Below are 16693 nucleotides of genomic sequence, written 5' to 3'. Positions count from 1 at the left end.
GTATTTGAACACAAAAATATGCAGGTATATCAAATACCATACAACATAAATTCTTGGATTATTAACATTATCTCTGCCTTGAGAAAATATAACATAATTATCAAATGGCAGTTAAGGACCAGTGCTACTTAAAGAGGGGAGATAATCTCAAGAATAAAGAATTTTCCAAAGTTGATATGCCATTAAGAAAAAGGAGAATCAAATTGTCTTTCAGACAGTCATGGATAAGAATTTATGTTGTATGATGTTTGATATACCTCTGTTTGCCTAAATTGTTCAGATATATCCCACCAGCCACTGAGATATCTCTCTTAGTTCATTTTTGTTTAAACTGCTTTTTCTCTATCAGTCTACGAGCCTTGGCTACTAAAGATAAGTTTGGATCATTGTAGTGATTTCGGTTATTGAGTCAGAAACGCATGTACACAACTATGCTGTTATCTCCAGGCATTAAATAAGTTCTTTTCTTTAATGGTATGTCAACCTTGTGAAGGTACATGGTATAGGAAAGTTGGTTATACATCATTAGATGTATACCTGACTTTCCTATATAAAATTAAGAATATAACGGAACGCTGAACTCCAGACTATCAACTTAAACAACATTTATTCAGGTGGTAAATATATACATCTTTAGCTCTTGTTTGTTGTTACAGCTTCTGTGTGTGTGAGCATAGTTGTTGGGACGTTGTTATGTAGATGTGAGCGAGCTGTTGAGTGTAAGTCCAAAAGATGGAGAGTGACAGCTATACACGTAACGAGACTGTCTCCAGGTTGGAATGTTGGAGACACTGCTTGACACGTCCATGCTCTATTGCTGGCCAGCAAGAAAGAGAATGAATTGAGCGGGAACGCTTGGTTGTTGAATTGCACGCATGCGTGAGACTACACATGCGCACAGCGTTACTACAATGGCTTAGTGCATGCATGGGCAACCTGCGGCCCACGACATGTTGTTGTGTTGCCCTCGACGAGTTTGTAGACTACTAGTTTCGTACTACGACAAATAAAATTTCATACTAAGACAAATAAGCTTTCATAATAAAACAAATAAAATTAAGAAGAACTGCAAAAAATTCAGTGTAAAATGAGCAAGTAATATTTCATGCATGTGTTTTATCATGCGGCCCTCTCCCACTTAGAAATGGTACGATGCGGCCCCCAGTTGACGAGAAGTTGCCCATCTCTGGCTTAGTGGTTAGGATATTCAGCTCACGATCGTAAGGTCATGGGTTCCATTTCAGCGATGTGTTGTGTCCTTGAGCAAGACAACTTATTTGACGTTGCTCAAATCCACTCAGCTGGCAAAAATGATTTGCACCTGTAATTCAAAAGGCCAGCTTTACGCGTGTCTGTTGAGTGCTCAGCCAATTGCACATTAATTTCACAAACAGGCTATTCCGTTCACCATATCAACTGAAGCCCTTGTCGCCAGAGTACCAGTTAAGATTTCACCATTGGAGAAGACTTGATTCTTGAGATTACCTGCCCCTATCAAGTAGAGCTAGTTTTAATTGCCATGAGATAATTACAATATATCTTTTAGAAAATTTCACATATATATATATGTTGATACGCCATAAAGCTAAACTCTTCATGCACGGGGAACCTAGGGTAATCCCGTAAACCAGCCTTCCCTGTGTAGAATGCTGAAAAGTAACACACGAGTTGATATGTATTAAGAAAATAAGACAAGGTAGAAAATGCTAAAATAATTTTATCATCAAATACATTTTGTAAATGTTAGTACCGGTTTCTGTTACAACCACAACAGGTCACTTGACCATTAAAGAAGATTCCACGGACAGCACTCATACTCCCGTCTTTTTCTTTTCTTTCTTCTTTTTCCTTTTCTTCGGATCTTGTTCAAAACGGGGGCACCAGTTTTCATTAATGTTTTTGGTACCAAAAGACTTTCAAACTTCGTATACTTATCTATTTTGTGTTATAGAACGGAAAAAATTTTTTGTATTCGAATTTATCTCATGTAAAAAATTGTCTTATTTCGATAATTTCAACCAATCACTGACAAGTATTCAGCTGTTTACACTTACTCCTTTGGAAGTTTAAGCGGTGTAAAGTGTATTTAATCTCCATTTATAATTTCGTTAACATCTGCCTGAACTGTATGTGTACATTTGCTTTTTTCATTTTCTTTCACGCGTATTTATTTCGTTAACATCTGCCTGAACTGTATGAAAGGTTTATTAGCTACTGCCTAACCCTAACCCTACTGCCAATATGCTTCAGCCATTTTTTGACAAGGAAATAATAACTTTATCACCGCCAGATTCGTTTGTTTACGTAGTCAGCACTTAATGTATTCGGCTGAATGGATGTCAGTCATTGGTTGAAATTACAGAAATACAATTTTAACATGAAATAACTTGCGATGTAGGTTTTTTTGTTAAGAACACTAAGAGAAAAAGATGTTTTATTTGACACATTCTACCAGTGTCCCAAGTTTCAAAGTGTTTCGTTAAGAAAATACTGGTGCCCCCGTTTTGAACAAGATCCTTTTCTTCTCCTTCGCTGTCTCCTCCCTCGGTTGCTGCTGCTTAAACCATCAAACTTCAGAACCAAACATTTCTCTGCACCCACAAACACTACTTCTTCAGATCTCCTACTACTTACTGAGCCTTCACAAAGGAAGGAAGGAAGGAAGAGAGAGAGAGAGAGAGGGGGAGAGAGAGAGAGAGAGAGAGAGAGAGAGAGAGAGAGAGAGAAACAAAAAAAAAAACAAAAAAAACGTCCTACGTATTTGAAGACTATGGAAATATTTACAAAACGTTTCATTTAATTTTTCCTTCAATTTAATTATTTTTTTTTTTTGTTTTATTCTTAGTCGAAAAGACTGAAACCGGTATTAATCCTTACAAACTGTATTTCATGATAAAATTATCTTAGCATTTTCTACCTTGTCTTATATATATATAAACTTAGAAACTTAGATTTGTTTCGACCAAAGATTGGTCCAGGCCATGTCTAATTTAATAGCACCACCTGATAGGATTATCTAAATCCATCCTTTTTACAGTCAAGTTTTCTTTATGGTCCATTCAAGTAATGAGTTCTTATTGAGTGAGTTGTATCCAGGTATGGGTGGCTTGTCTGATATTCTTTGAAGAAAGCTGTCTAGACTCCATTTAAAGCTGATAGGATCCTTTTCCTCTTTTATCTGTTTCAGGACAATGTTAAACATAGCAGGGCCTGTTGAGGAAAAGAAATTATGCCGCAATGTACCTATTCGTTGTGATTCTGAATTGGGCAGGGGACGTATGGCTCGTGGTCCCAGCCTTGGATGAACCTTGAAACTAATGTTCAGGTCGTTTGGGCTATGCTGGCGGTATATTTTCCACATTGTACAAATGATGTACCGCTTGCGTTGGCGCTGGAGAGAGTAGAGCTTCAAGGCTTTAAGGCGGTCCCAGTAATCAGAGATCTGTCATGCCTTCAATTCGTTTGGTGAGTGCCCTCTGGGGTGATTCAATCCTCGAGATGTTTTGTTTTGTGTGGGGAGACCACAAGGGGCAGCAGTATTCGAGGTGTGGCCGTACAAAGGAGGAGAAAAGTGGAATGATGACACCATGTATATATATATCCCGAGCGTTAAACTAATACATCTGTTTGTTGTTTACACACTCGTCTTCGTCTTTTGTTTTTTTGTAAATTCTCACTATATATATATATATATATATATATATATATATATATATATATATATATATATATACAACACTGAGTGGTTGGCGTTAGGAAGGGCATCCAGCTGTAGAAACTCTGCCAAATCAGACTGGAGCCTGGTGTTGCCATCCGGTTTCACCAGTCCTCAGTCAAATCGTCCAACCCATGCTAGCATGGAAAGCGGACGTTAAACGATGATGATGATGATGATGATGATGAACACATATAGCTAGATAGTACATGTGTGTGTGCGTATTTGAAATCACTCTTAAGTCAGGCTCTTTAGGCCAGAGCTTATTTTAGTTCGCCAAAGTACTTGAGCGTCTGTCTGAGAGTCAATGCCATAGCGAGATTGTATGCCCTCAGGACAGTCCTTTAGTTCGATTTCTTTCGCAGGGCCCCGGCTGCCTCAGGACCACCTCCCATAGCTACGCTACAAATGAGAATACAAGATTGCCTCCTGGATGGTATGCGAATTCATCATAGGATTAACTTCCATTCAGCTGCCACTGGTACACACAGAGGCATATTGATGAGGTCACGTGTAGCAACAAAAGGTTTTTAATAAACAACTGATTGATTGTTTGACCGACTGATTATGCAAGCGATTGATTAGTTGGTTAAATAACTAAATTAAATAATAAGGAAGCGAAAACGAACTTGTGCTTGTGTTTATTATCAGCGTAATGACCCTTCAAGATACAACAAAGTCCGTGTGTCATCTTGTTTCAGTCATTGGATCGCGTCTATGCTGGGGCATTGCTATGAAGGGTTTTAGTCGAACAAATCAACCCCAGCACTTATGTTTCTAAAGTCTGCTACTTCTACCGATTTCCTTTGCTGAACCGCTATGTTACGGGGACGTAAACAAACCAACACCGGTTGCCAAGCGGTGGTGATGCAAACACATAGCTACACACACACATATATATATATATATACGACAGACTACCTCACAGTTTCCGCCAATCAAATTCATTCCTAAGGAATTGGTCGGCATGAGGCTTGTACAAGGCACTTACTCTCGATGCTGCGTAGTGTGGATCTGAACCCGAAACGATGTGGTTGAAACGCGAGCTTCTTAACCACGATCATGCTTCACCTAAAGTAAAGGATGCCTGCATGGAATCGAAATCACATCCTGTAAAGGGCGGGGATACCACTATATATATATATATATATGTATATATATATAAACCATATGGTTCCGGGTTCAGCCCCTCTGTGTAACACCTTAGGCAAGTGTCTTTTTCTATAGCCTCGGCGGGCTGACTAAAGCCTTATGAATGGATTTGGTAAACGGAAACTGGAAGAAGCTCGTTATATATATATATATACTTGTTTCAATCATTTGACTGTGGCCATGCTGGTGCACCGCCTTTAGTCGAGCAAATCGACCCCAGAGCTCATTCTTTGTAAGCTTAGTACTTATTCTACCGGTCTTTTTTGCCGAACCGCTAAGTTACACACCAGCATCGGTTGTCAAGCGATGTTGGAGGAATAAACACAGACACACACATATATATCCATATACGACGGGCTTCTTCCAGTTTCCGTCTACCAAATCCACTCACAAGGCTTTGGTTGGCCCGAGGCTATAGAAGACACTTGCCCAAGGTGTCACGCAGTGGAACTGAACCCAGGACCATGTGGTTGGTAATATATATATATATATATATATATGTGTGTGTGTGTGTGTGTGTGTGTGTAGGGAAAGAGAGATTAGATACTAACTCGTTGGAATGAATATAAATAGAAAATGGTAAATGTCCTCGTGTTAGGTTCATCTAGATGTTATCATAATTTAATCTATATTCTCAATAATAGGTTGCTTACAGAACATAAAAAAAAGATAAAGACTACGTAAAAATTGCCGTTATATTGTTCTGTACACCTGAGATGCCAGCATATTTATCAGTGCATGCTTAGATACACAAAGTCATGGCTCGGTTTATGAGCTAAGCGAAGTATATTGCCCATTTGATAAATTAAGTATCAGATACCTACAATCATTTGATCAATGAATTTTTTTTTTTTTATCATAATGGAGTCAGAAATACGTGATTGTTTAACCGTAACCAATTATTTTGATGTGTCGAATAGCCAAAATCTTTACTGGAATTTTGAATATGAAAAGACAGTACATTTACATAAGTACACTATACAAACGTATGTATTATAAATAGTCAATTCTATTTGTTTGTTTTATATTCAAAATTCCAGTTATGACTAGCAATTCGACACATTTACCTAAATATGGCTGTATAAATTAAACAACCTCACACATCCTATTCCATTCTGATAAAAAAAAATGCAATTAATTGGTTATAGCTATTTGGTACTCAATTTACCTACTGGCCAGTGTACTAGATACTTCGTTTACCTCATAAACTAGCCACTGAGTATAAAGAAGGTACTCTAAATCACATTTCTTCGTCTCTCTTATCGTTTGACGACTTTCCACGTGACTCCATTCCAGCATACTACAGCTAAGGTTGAATATTCATGACCCTTTCTGTCCAGGGGAAAATGTAGGTCGGTCATTCGTTTAACGCATTGCCATTAACGCCAAGTTTTCCATTATTTTGTCTCTCTTGTTTTTCACTTTAAATCTAATAAGTGATACATGTCCTTCTGCGTGTAAATCCATCTGCTGACCAACTGAACAGTTTATATTTATCATCATAAGCAATTTTCATTTCATTGTTAAGTTGTTAGAACAAAAAAAAAGACGATTTTGAGATAGGGAATGTCCTAGTTGCTTCGATAGAAAGACGTAGTGAAACAAAACGGATTGTAAATGTGTTAAAGGATCTAGTTGTTTGTTTGATTATAATATTTTACTTTGGTTGACGATGGCAGAAGGTGTAAAAAGCATATCAATGACTTTTCTTTTTTTTTTTCGCAGTAGACAGGACACCGGCGGAAGTAAGAAACTGTGCAAAAAGAGCAATCTATGGTGAGACAACTCTTATTTATGTTTGTTGAGTTGAGTCAGGGCCTGATAACAGAAGTAGTATGAGTAAACAAGACAAAGAGAGAGGCCCCTCTCTCTTTCTCTCTCCCCACTCTCTCTAAAAAATCTCTTAGTCAAAGTGAGAGAGAAAGATATAGCAATAACAGAGAGAGAGAGAAAAGAGGAAGTAAAGTGGAGTGAGCAGTAAATGTGAGTGTGAAAAAGGAGAGAGAGAAATAAAGAACTGTAGGTTAAATTATGGAAGGAGTTGAGTAGCGGCTGAGGATATTTGCTGTAAGGCACCCCACAAAACATAACACAATATGCCATAAATATACTCATATATCAGTGCCGATTACAATTAATACTCGCATCTTGCTCTTTTCTTTATCATATATACTCGCTTACACTCACTCACTCACTTGCACACATAAAAACCCAACCTCACCACCACACATCACACTGAGGCAAAGCAGCGGGTTTTTTTTTGTCTGTTTCTATGAAAGGGGCCAATCTTATTCTTACAACGGCTTAAGTGCTATATATATATATATATATATATATATATATATATATATATATATACACACACTACTAGTTTTATCTTCTCGGTCATCCTTTCTCTTTTATGCCTTCTCTGTATATTTATACATTCAACTACATCATCTCCGTCTTTTAACTACCTTTACGAAACGACGACGGTGAGGGAAAAATCGAATGATTAAAAAAAAAAAAAAAAAAAAAAAAACGAGGAAGAAATCAGAAAGGGAAAGGAGAAAATAAACTATCTGTGAATTAAACAAGAGCGACTTATCAGGAGAGATCCAACCATGTTCTCTTTCTACACACATTTCGTCCCAGATATGACGCACTGAACTGAGAGAGGAAAAAAATCTGTACGTATAGTTACATGTATTGTTTGTGTGTATGTTATATATATATATATATATATATATATATATATATATATATATATATATATATATATAGTAAATGTTCTATTATTTGTTATGTACACCCTGACGGGTTCGACTATTACAAATTTGGTCCTTGCCTATTCTTACATGGAATATGTATATATATATATATATATATATATATATATATATATATATATATATATATAAATATATATATAGGTAGGTGATTTAGAAAATTTACTATTACTATCAGCTTTCCCCCCTACCCCAGATTTTACTATCCTTATTTAGATTTTGAAATAAACACGCTAGTCTCGAAATTATCCAATTTCATTTTTGTTTGTCAACCCCGACTATTTATATATTTCGTATTATATATAATAAGTTTTTTATAAAAAATTGTTTGACTATTAGTCAAAACTCTATCACTATGACAACAATATTCATAGAAAAATTATTATTACATAAACACGAATCTGCTATTTTTAGTGGAAAGATACGCGTAATTGTGAGCCTCATGCCTATCCCAAGGGCATTAGTTATCTGAGTGGTGTGGTTCCAACTAAATCGAAACCTGGTCGCGGACGAAACCTGTTCAATGTGATTTGTTAATTATATATCATCTCGTCATATGTTTTGAGGTGTGTTTCTGTCCAATCTTTGCTGGATATATTTATTTATGCCGATATTTATTTCTACTCTGTGTATGTCTGTGTGTATACTCATATACACACACACACGCACACACTTTATATTTAGAGATGTGAATGTTTGTACAAAATGTAAATGCTGTTTGACGGTTTCTCACGGCAATATTTCTGGTAACACAGATATGAATCTATATTTCCAACTATGACTAAATGGCCGTGCTATATATATATATATGTAAATATATATATAAACCATATAGAATTGAGTATGTGTCAATTAGATGATATCACCAGTCCTGGAACTGTGTGAGGTGGAGGACCTGTACCAAGTCGACGTATATGGGGATTTCTGTGTGCAGCCATTCCTAGCAACATTGACTGCTGTATGTGTTAATGTGATGTGTATGTATGTGTGCTTGTGTATCTGCATGTTGTGTATACACACATACAAGTACGTATGTGTGAATATAATATATATATATATATATATATATATATATATATATATATATATATATATATATATACATACACACACACACGTATAGGTGCATTCATTTAATCGCAGTCCGGACGAATTGAATGGGGGAGGGTCGGAACATCTAAATAACTGGACAACAAACATACACAGAAGCTGTTACAACAATAAGTTGTAACGACAATAATTCTCCGATGAACGAGAAAAAGAGTTGATGGGGTGGGGTGTTTGCGGTGATGGTGGTGCTGGAGAGTAAAAGGTGTAAGCAAGAAAAAGAAAAGCGAGAGAAAGATTAAACCGGCCTGCTGTGATTCATTATTAAATATTTATTTATTCATTCAACGAAGACAACTGATAATTCAAAATCTGGTGCTAGAGATAATGAATCGAGGGAATTTTTTTCTCCCTTCATATTACAGCATCAGGGGGGAAAAAATCATCTGATTTATTACCTCATTCTTCTCCCTCTTCACACATACATACACACACACACACACACACATACATATAATTTCCCTACGCAATTCTCTACCCCCCAAGTAACATTATGTGTTCTATTTGATATATCGATCGTGTTTTTATTCCGTCATTCCCCCACCGTCCCATCATCATTACCAGCATCACCACCATAACTATTATCAGCACCAACACCACTATTAACGCTAAACCCTTCTTATATTGTCTGTCCCCTGCCGTCAAGTCAGTCAGCAGTCATCGCCCATTCTTAGGTCATCGTTATATTGGTTGCCATCAGTATCTTATCAAATGTGAGGAAAGTCCCTTCTCTGATGAATGTCCATCCAACCTTTATCTGTTCTCCCATTCTCTCTCTCTCTTTCCCTTCCCCCCTCTCTCTCTCTCACACACATACATCAAGCTGTGTTCGTTACATACATATTTATAGTATGTTAATAGCACCTAGATAAGGTAGGCTGACGACTGAGAATAGCATTGCTTTTGACTTGACGAGGTCTTGGCTGTTTTAAACCCTACCACCACCACGACAACCGAACCTTTTAACGAAACCATCTCCTGTTATACACACGCACGTATGTGTGTGTATATATTTCCTGGACTGGATCAGTGACATCGAATACTTTAGGAAATCAATTAATGTATAGTGTAGTTCCAATACATACATGCATATATATATATATATATATATATATATATATATATATATATACATACATATATACACCCGCACTCACACACATATATATATATTCTACACACATAATATATACAATAATATATTCGATATATTTATTATGCATGCACAGACACGCATGTATGTGTGTGTGTGTGGTTAGCATTGTAGGAAAGGATAGTGTATTAAGTGGAATGTGGGTGAGATAGTAAATGAGAAGAGAAAGTGAGTGTGTATATAACACCAATCAGTATGATTTAGTGAGTTGTATAAAATATATTTGTCCTTCTGTTCGTTTTACTGAGCGTGTGGGTGGGATTTTCGTGTGCGTGTTATATATGACTACATCGTCCATTTCTGACTAGAAATATACATATATATATGTTCATGTGTGTAATATACATGTATGTGTATGACTGTGTAGGCGCACACCAGATAGAAAAGTAAGAGAGAGGGTGAGAGACTCATGCATATGTATGTGAATGTATCTATTGTGTGCCTGCATATATGTTAAGTATGTTTACTCACTTAATGCCAGACTTTCCACATATATATTTACATAAATACATACTTTATACGATGTCCTATCATATAAAATAAAGGTTGTTACATTTTTCTGTATGTTTTCTTTCCTTTTCTCTTTTATGTGTATCGCTCTACTGTGAAAATACACATTTAAAGAATTTGTGATGCTTTATAGTATATCGTTTCTTTCATAAAACAGATGATATTTATTCATTCTCTTTCTCTCTCTCTGTCTTTCATACACAAACACTTTTCCGCTCATCTATCTATCTATCTATCTATCTATCTATCTATCAATTTTTGTGTATTAAGTATGTTACTTGTGTATATTAATATCATTACCACCCCTGTGTCAGTGTGTTGATGGTGTGTATTACTCGTTGAGCTAATAATGTGTTGTGTGTTCAAGCATTTTATTCATATATATGTGTGTGTGTGTGTGTATACGTATGTTTCCCCGTGCAACGGTGCGTATTCTTTTCTCTGACTCTTTTGCTGAGCTATACTACATTTATTCCACTTATATTCCCAAATCTACATCATAATTTTATCTAATATTCACATGCATTTCTATCTCGTGTATAAAATTAATGAGAGAAAATGTCTGCTCTGCACAGTACATTGCATTTTTTTTTATCTGCCTTTTTTTTTTTTTTTACCTTACCTTAACAATAGAAACAAGTGTAGTATATTACTGGTACCTATCATTTTGATCTCGTGCGGAACGGAAAGGTACAGGGTCCCATTTGGGGTCGATTTACTTTTTGTTCCATCGAAGTTATTAAATGAAATAAGTATTGGACAAATATTGATATTTATTCTATCGGTATATATATATATATATATATATATATATATATATATATATAACTTATCTGCACATTTGATCTTGTGAAAAATAAGAAACCATTATTAAAGTTTTTCTATCTAAATCAGAACATATACTATTTTCAAAGGCCCCCCCCCCCACTTTTTTGTTATTTCTTGCAGTTATTATGGACACATTGTTTAGATTTTGAAATTGAAAGATAAGGTTTGAGTTTCTAACAAATTTCGTTACTGGATTAAAAAAGAAAGTGTGATAACATGATGCTGAGAATCTATTCAAGACTTTTATCGATCTCAGTGATATAACGAGCTTACCAGGGAACTTCTCTCTCTATACGGTCATTCGGTTTACTTGTATTTGCAACCCAAATCTCTCAAAGCACATTCTACTGTCTTTGGAAAGAAGGGATGCATTAGATAGAGAAAAATGACGGGATTGTCACCGCTGGCATATTTTTAAAATCATTTTCTCAATTGGGGCTGAGGTGGGACGAAACAACAAGTGAAACAGAAAAGTAGAATTATTGTATTTAAAAAATATATATTGTTCGTGTGTGTGTGTGTGTGTGTTTGCAGGTATTATTTTTCATTTAGATGGAAGAGAAAAATAGAATTGGAATAAATGTTTTGAGCAAAAAATTTGACATTACTTAATAAACAAAGAAAAAAAAACCCATTTAAAACTATTTTAAAATGAATTATTAATAACGTATGATGAGAAATCGATAAGTTAATGTCTATATTTAGTTCCATATAGTAATGTAAGAATCTTATTGCTTATTAAGACTTATTAGTTTCTATTGTATTTTATAAATATTTACGCCATTTTTTTTATTCAAAACAAATTGAAACTTCCTTATAGGTGTTTACCATCTCAATGTCTCTTTAATCTTTTTTTTAAAATATATCTATACCCCCATCTCGATTCCCCCACCCCAACCTCATATGGCAAGAGTTGTCTTGCATACAACAGTTTATTGCATAACATTAACATCCTTAAAATCAACATTAAGGAAATGTGAATCTAGTAAAATCAGTTTGAATAATAGTAAAGAATTTTTCCACTGAAAGAAAAATTTCCTTACTGGCATTCTGAAATTTTCTCTGGGTTTATAGAATTGTAGTTGTGAAATTGTCATTCTGTTTGTCTCAAGATCAAACTTCTTTGTTGGATATTGCTTCCAGTTTCATTTTTATCAATGAAGAATACATGGATATGGTTTCTTAAAATAAACTTTTTTTAATAGAAGTGAAGCATTCTACTAATGAATGAAGCTTTATTGTTGTTATGCCTAGGTCAACTTTGCTTTTCAACCTTTCAGGGTCGATAAAAATAAGTATCAGTTGAGCCATGGGGTCAATGCAATCAACTTTTCTCTTTCAAAACTGCTGTTCCTGTGCCAAAATTAGAAAGGATTATTATTATTATTATCATTATTATTATTAATAATAATTTAACTCGGCTTTGTTCACATTCCTTGTAGAATTTATGTGGGTAGTGGGTTACTACCTGTAACTTTAGGGATCCTGAAGCTTCCAGTAGTCTTTCAAGTGCTTACAACTCTCCTGATAATCTTTCCTGTCCCTTAGAAGCAAACTTTGTAGAAGTTCTACAGGACATTTTGTTTCAATCTCCTTTACCTATTTGTCTGTATCTTTACTCCCAGTTCCCAATTCACCAATTATTACAGACACAACCTTTACAGTTTTCATAATCCAAATTTGTGCAATTTGAAATTTTAAGGGATTGCATTTAAAAAATTTTTTTCATCCTCTTTCCTCACAATACTGGAATCAAAAGAACATGACAGATCAACTTTGCTTTTCTTTGTCTATTATGTCTGATTTATTGTTTTCTAGCTTCTTATCCATTTGAATAGGAAAATCCCATAAAAATTACTACTGCTATTCTGAGGTCAAGTTTTTCTTTATCATATTGAGGTCGATAAAATCGACCAGTTGAATACTGAGGTCAATGCAATCAACTAATCCCTACCCCCCAAAATTGCTGGCCTTGTGCCAAAATTTGAAAGCATTCTTATAATTAAGTTGAGGAATGATAGAAAATGTGTCATCTTTTGGTATTTAGAGTCATCTAATTCCATTCTTAGTTTAAATCTTGCTTAGGTTGACTTTCCATTCCTTCTGTATCAGTCAAGCATAAACTTGTTTTTGGTTTTGTCCTCATGATAGAAATCCTTATTCATAACCATTACCATCCTCATTTTAGTATCCTTTATTTTTTTCTCATACTGACCTACAATATTTGTTATGAATGGTAATGTGCTATTCAGATCTGACCTCACCACTTGTTCCCATCTTCTCCTAAGCATTCCCTGCTATAGACATTTTCCACTTTCAGTATAAAGTACTTCTTCACTCAGCACTCATTTATTTACATCACACAGTCATTCTAGTGCAATCAACTCACCTCACATCAGCTGATATGTCTACTGCTCCGTCTTCTCTCGGTTCACTTGTGCTTGCCAGTTGATGTTGCACAACATATATATATAGTTGATTCATTTCTGATTCAGTTTCCATAAGCCTTTTGCATTCAGGGACTATATCACACTACAATGAATTGTCACTTCTCATGGATGGGTTTCATACTTCAGTTTTCCTTTGAAAAAACCCTTTATTGCTAACATAATTCTACTATTATTATTATTCCATTCACATCTAGGATGCCTTATATGAATGTTTAATCAACGCCAGTGTTTGAGACTGATACTTTATTTTATCAATACCCTCCCTCCCCAGAAGACTGAAAGGCAAAGTTGACTTCAGCAGGATTTGAACTTAGCGTGCAAAAGTTTGTTGTTAAATGCTGCAAAGCATTTTGTCCAAATGTTGTAATGATTCTGTTTGTCAACTGCTATATTTACTTTCTTAGCAATTTGGCTGATACTTTTTATAGAAACATTTTATGCTTTTGGCATATGAGTGAAGAGGAATTGTGAAGCCAATGCTTAATTCCCAGTTCAATATAGTAATGGTGACAAAGGATGATTATTTTTGCTGGGTAGGATTCTAGTCCTATCAGAGGTAAAATTTCTTCCAGATTCCAGATGATATAGCACATATACCTATCTCTAATACCAAGGTGAACCTTGTGTTTAGAATTCAGTGTCTATTCAGAGACAATAAAATGCTTACACGATCTTTGTATTCCTAACCTATGCACTGTTATTCCTGTACAATAATATTCCCCTTCATTAACAAAATGATACCTCCAGGTTGTTATTCCTACAAACTGAAATAGTCTTCACCCTTTCATTCCATTCTAAAGCCAATCACCAACTATTTTTCTTTAAATTGATTATTTCATGTTAATATATTTAATGCATAGAACATCAGAAGCTAACTAATTGTGCAGTGAGGATAAAATAATTTTGCTCATCACTGTCAAGTATAATTTTGATTGTTTCAGCAAGTGTGAGCAACAACTGCAGGCATGTTTTGGGCTCAATAGATCTCAGTAGATCTCTTCAGTAAAGTCTAGATTCCACTGTACTTGAAGTAGTGATGAAGGACTAAGTAAATGTCTATCAGTGCTCATAGAAAAATAGAAATGTTCAGAGGAAAAAATTACTGAGACAACATTTTCATGACAGGATGCTATGTAAAAAGCATTCAGTCCACTCAGTGGGGTGGTTGGTGTTTGGAAGGACATCCAGCCATAAAAACTGTGCGAAAACAGACACAGAGGTCTGGTGTAGTCTTTTGCCTGACCAGCTTCTGTTAAACCATCCAATCCATGCCAGTGTGGAAGGCAGATGTTACACAATGATGATGATGAACAATAGCATCAAAAGCCTTCATGCAAATTTCTGTTAATGAAAGAACACATATCTGAATTGAAAGAGGTGGGGAGGGGGGCAGAAAACCACTCAAGAGTTTGGGGATATACCTTATCACCAACTTATATAGCTGGTAGAGACACTTAGGTTTGACAAGCCTATAGAACAGATTGCAACACAGGATGGTATTTATTGTTAAAAGCATTGGCAGTAATATCATAATGTCACATAACTTGTCCATGTACAGTATTGAGTTTAGTTTTTTTCCATTGAAAAGTTACACTTGGTAGCCTGATATTCTGTCCATAGAGTGATCTCCTTCACATCTACTTTACAACATAAAGTGAGGCATAATCACCAACATGGCACAGTGATTGACAGGACTCTAAAAGACTTGGACAATTATGTCAGCAAATACTGCTTCCTTGTTTGTCTATAGATTTCGTTAATATATGAGAGATGTGTAATTGAGAATAAATCAATTAATTCAGGATTAAAAGTTAAGAGTTTAATTACAACATAAGTAAACTGAATACATTTACAGAATGTAAAAATAATAATAATAGTAATAATTTTCTTATGGTCACAGGGGCTGCAAAAACGTTTAGTACAATAGTAAGACAAAGGACATTTGGGATTTACTTAGAAATGTGTAAACAATAGTAATTTGCAAAAAGTCTTCTAAACAAAATAGATTCAAACACAGACGTGGCTTTGTGGTAAGAAGTACGCTTCCTAATCACATGGTTTCGGGTTCAGTTCCAATGCACAGCAACTTCGACAAGTGTCTTTAACTACAGTTCCAGGCTGACCAAAGCCTTGTGAGTGGATTTTGTCGACAGAAACTGAAAGAAGCCCATCATATATATATAAATGTATGCATGTATGTATGTATGTATGTATGTATCTGTGTGTGTGTGTTGTCCACCACCATCGCTTGACAAGTGTTAGCTTCTTTATGTCCTTCTAACTTAGCAGTTTGGCAAAAGAGACTGATTGAAGAAATACCAGGTTTATAAGTACTGGGGTTGATTTGCTTGACTAAACTCAAGGTAGTGCCCCAGCATGACTGCACTCGAATGACTGAAACAAATAAGAGATAAAATTCCCAATTGGTGAGATGGAGAAGGGCCACCCAGGAGCAACCAAGGAACTCCAAAGATCCCAAGCCACCCACCCTATTCACTGGGATACCATGGCAAGTATTCCTGTCTACTGTGTACTCCTCAGCCTGCAGGTACTAGCTTAGAGTAGGCTCACTCACTTGGACCATCTTCAATTACATTCACCCGTTCTTTCAACAAATTTACTTGGAGAATAGCACATCCTTCTCAACCATCACCTTTCTTTTTAAATGGAAGTTTAAAAAATTGATGAGGCCTTGGCTGAAGAGAAAAGTGTCCATGTTGAGTCCTTTTAGTTTTGAACACCATACAGTCACAATAATGGTTTCAAATTTTGGCACAAGGCCAGCAATCTTAGGGGACAATGTGAGTTGATTACATCGCCCCCCTGTGTTCCACAGCTACTTTTTTTATTGACCCCAAAGAGATGAAAGGCAAAGTCAACTTTACCAGATATTGAACTCAGAATGCAAAGCTGGAAGAATTGCTGCTAAGCATTATATCTGGCATACTAACAATTTTACCATCTTGCCGCTTTAATAATAATTGTTTCAAATATAGGCACAAAGCCTGGC

General features: G+C 35.6%; 1 protein-coding gene across 1 annotated transcript in view; it reads left to right on the top strand.

Annotated features, from left to right (window-relative positions):
- The first annotated feature begins 6856 nt into the window (after window positions 1–6856).
- The window catches only part of LOC106883442 (uncharacterized), a 32853-nt gene continuing 23016 nt past the window's right edge, over window positions 6857–16693 (top strand). The window contains exon 1 of the mRNA XM_089351942.1: window positions 6857–7536. The gene's annotated coding sequence lies outside the window, so the exon portion shown is untranslated. The remainder of the gene's footprint in view (window positions 7537–16693) is intronic.

Source organism: Octopus bimaculoides, chromosome 5 (genome assembly GCF_046866305.1).
Source record: "Octopus bimaculoides isolate indiv1 chromosome 5, ASM4686630v1, whole genome shotgun sequence".
Lineage (NCBI taxonomy): Eukaryota > Metazoa > Mollusca > Cephalopoda > Octopoda > Octopodidae > Octopus > Octopus bimaculoides.
This window is presented reverse-complemented; position numbering and strand designations above follow the sequence as displayed.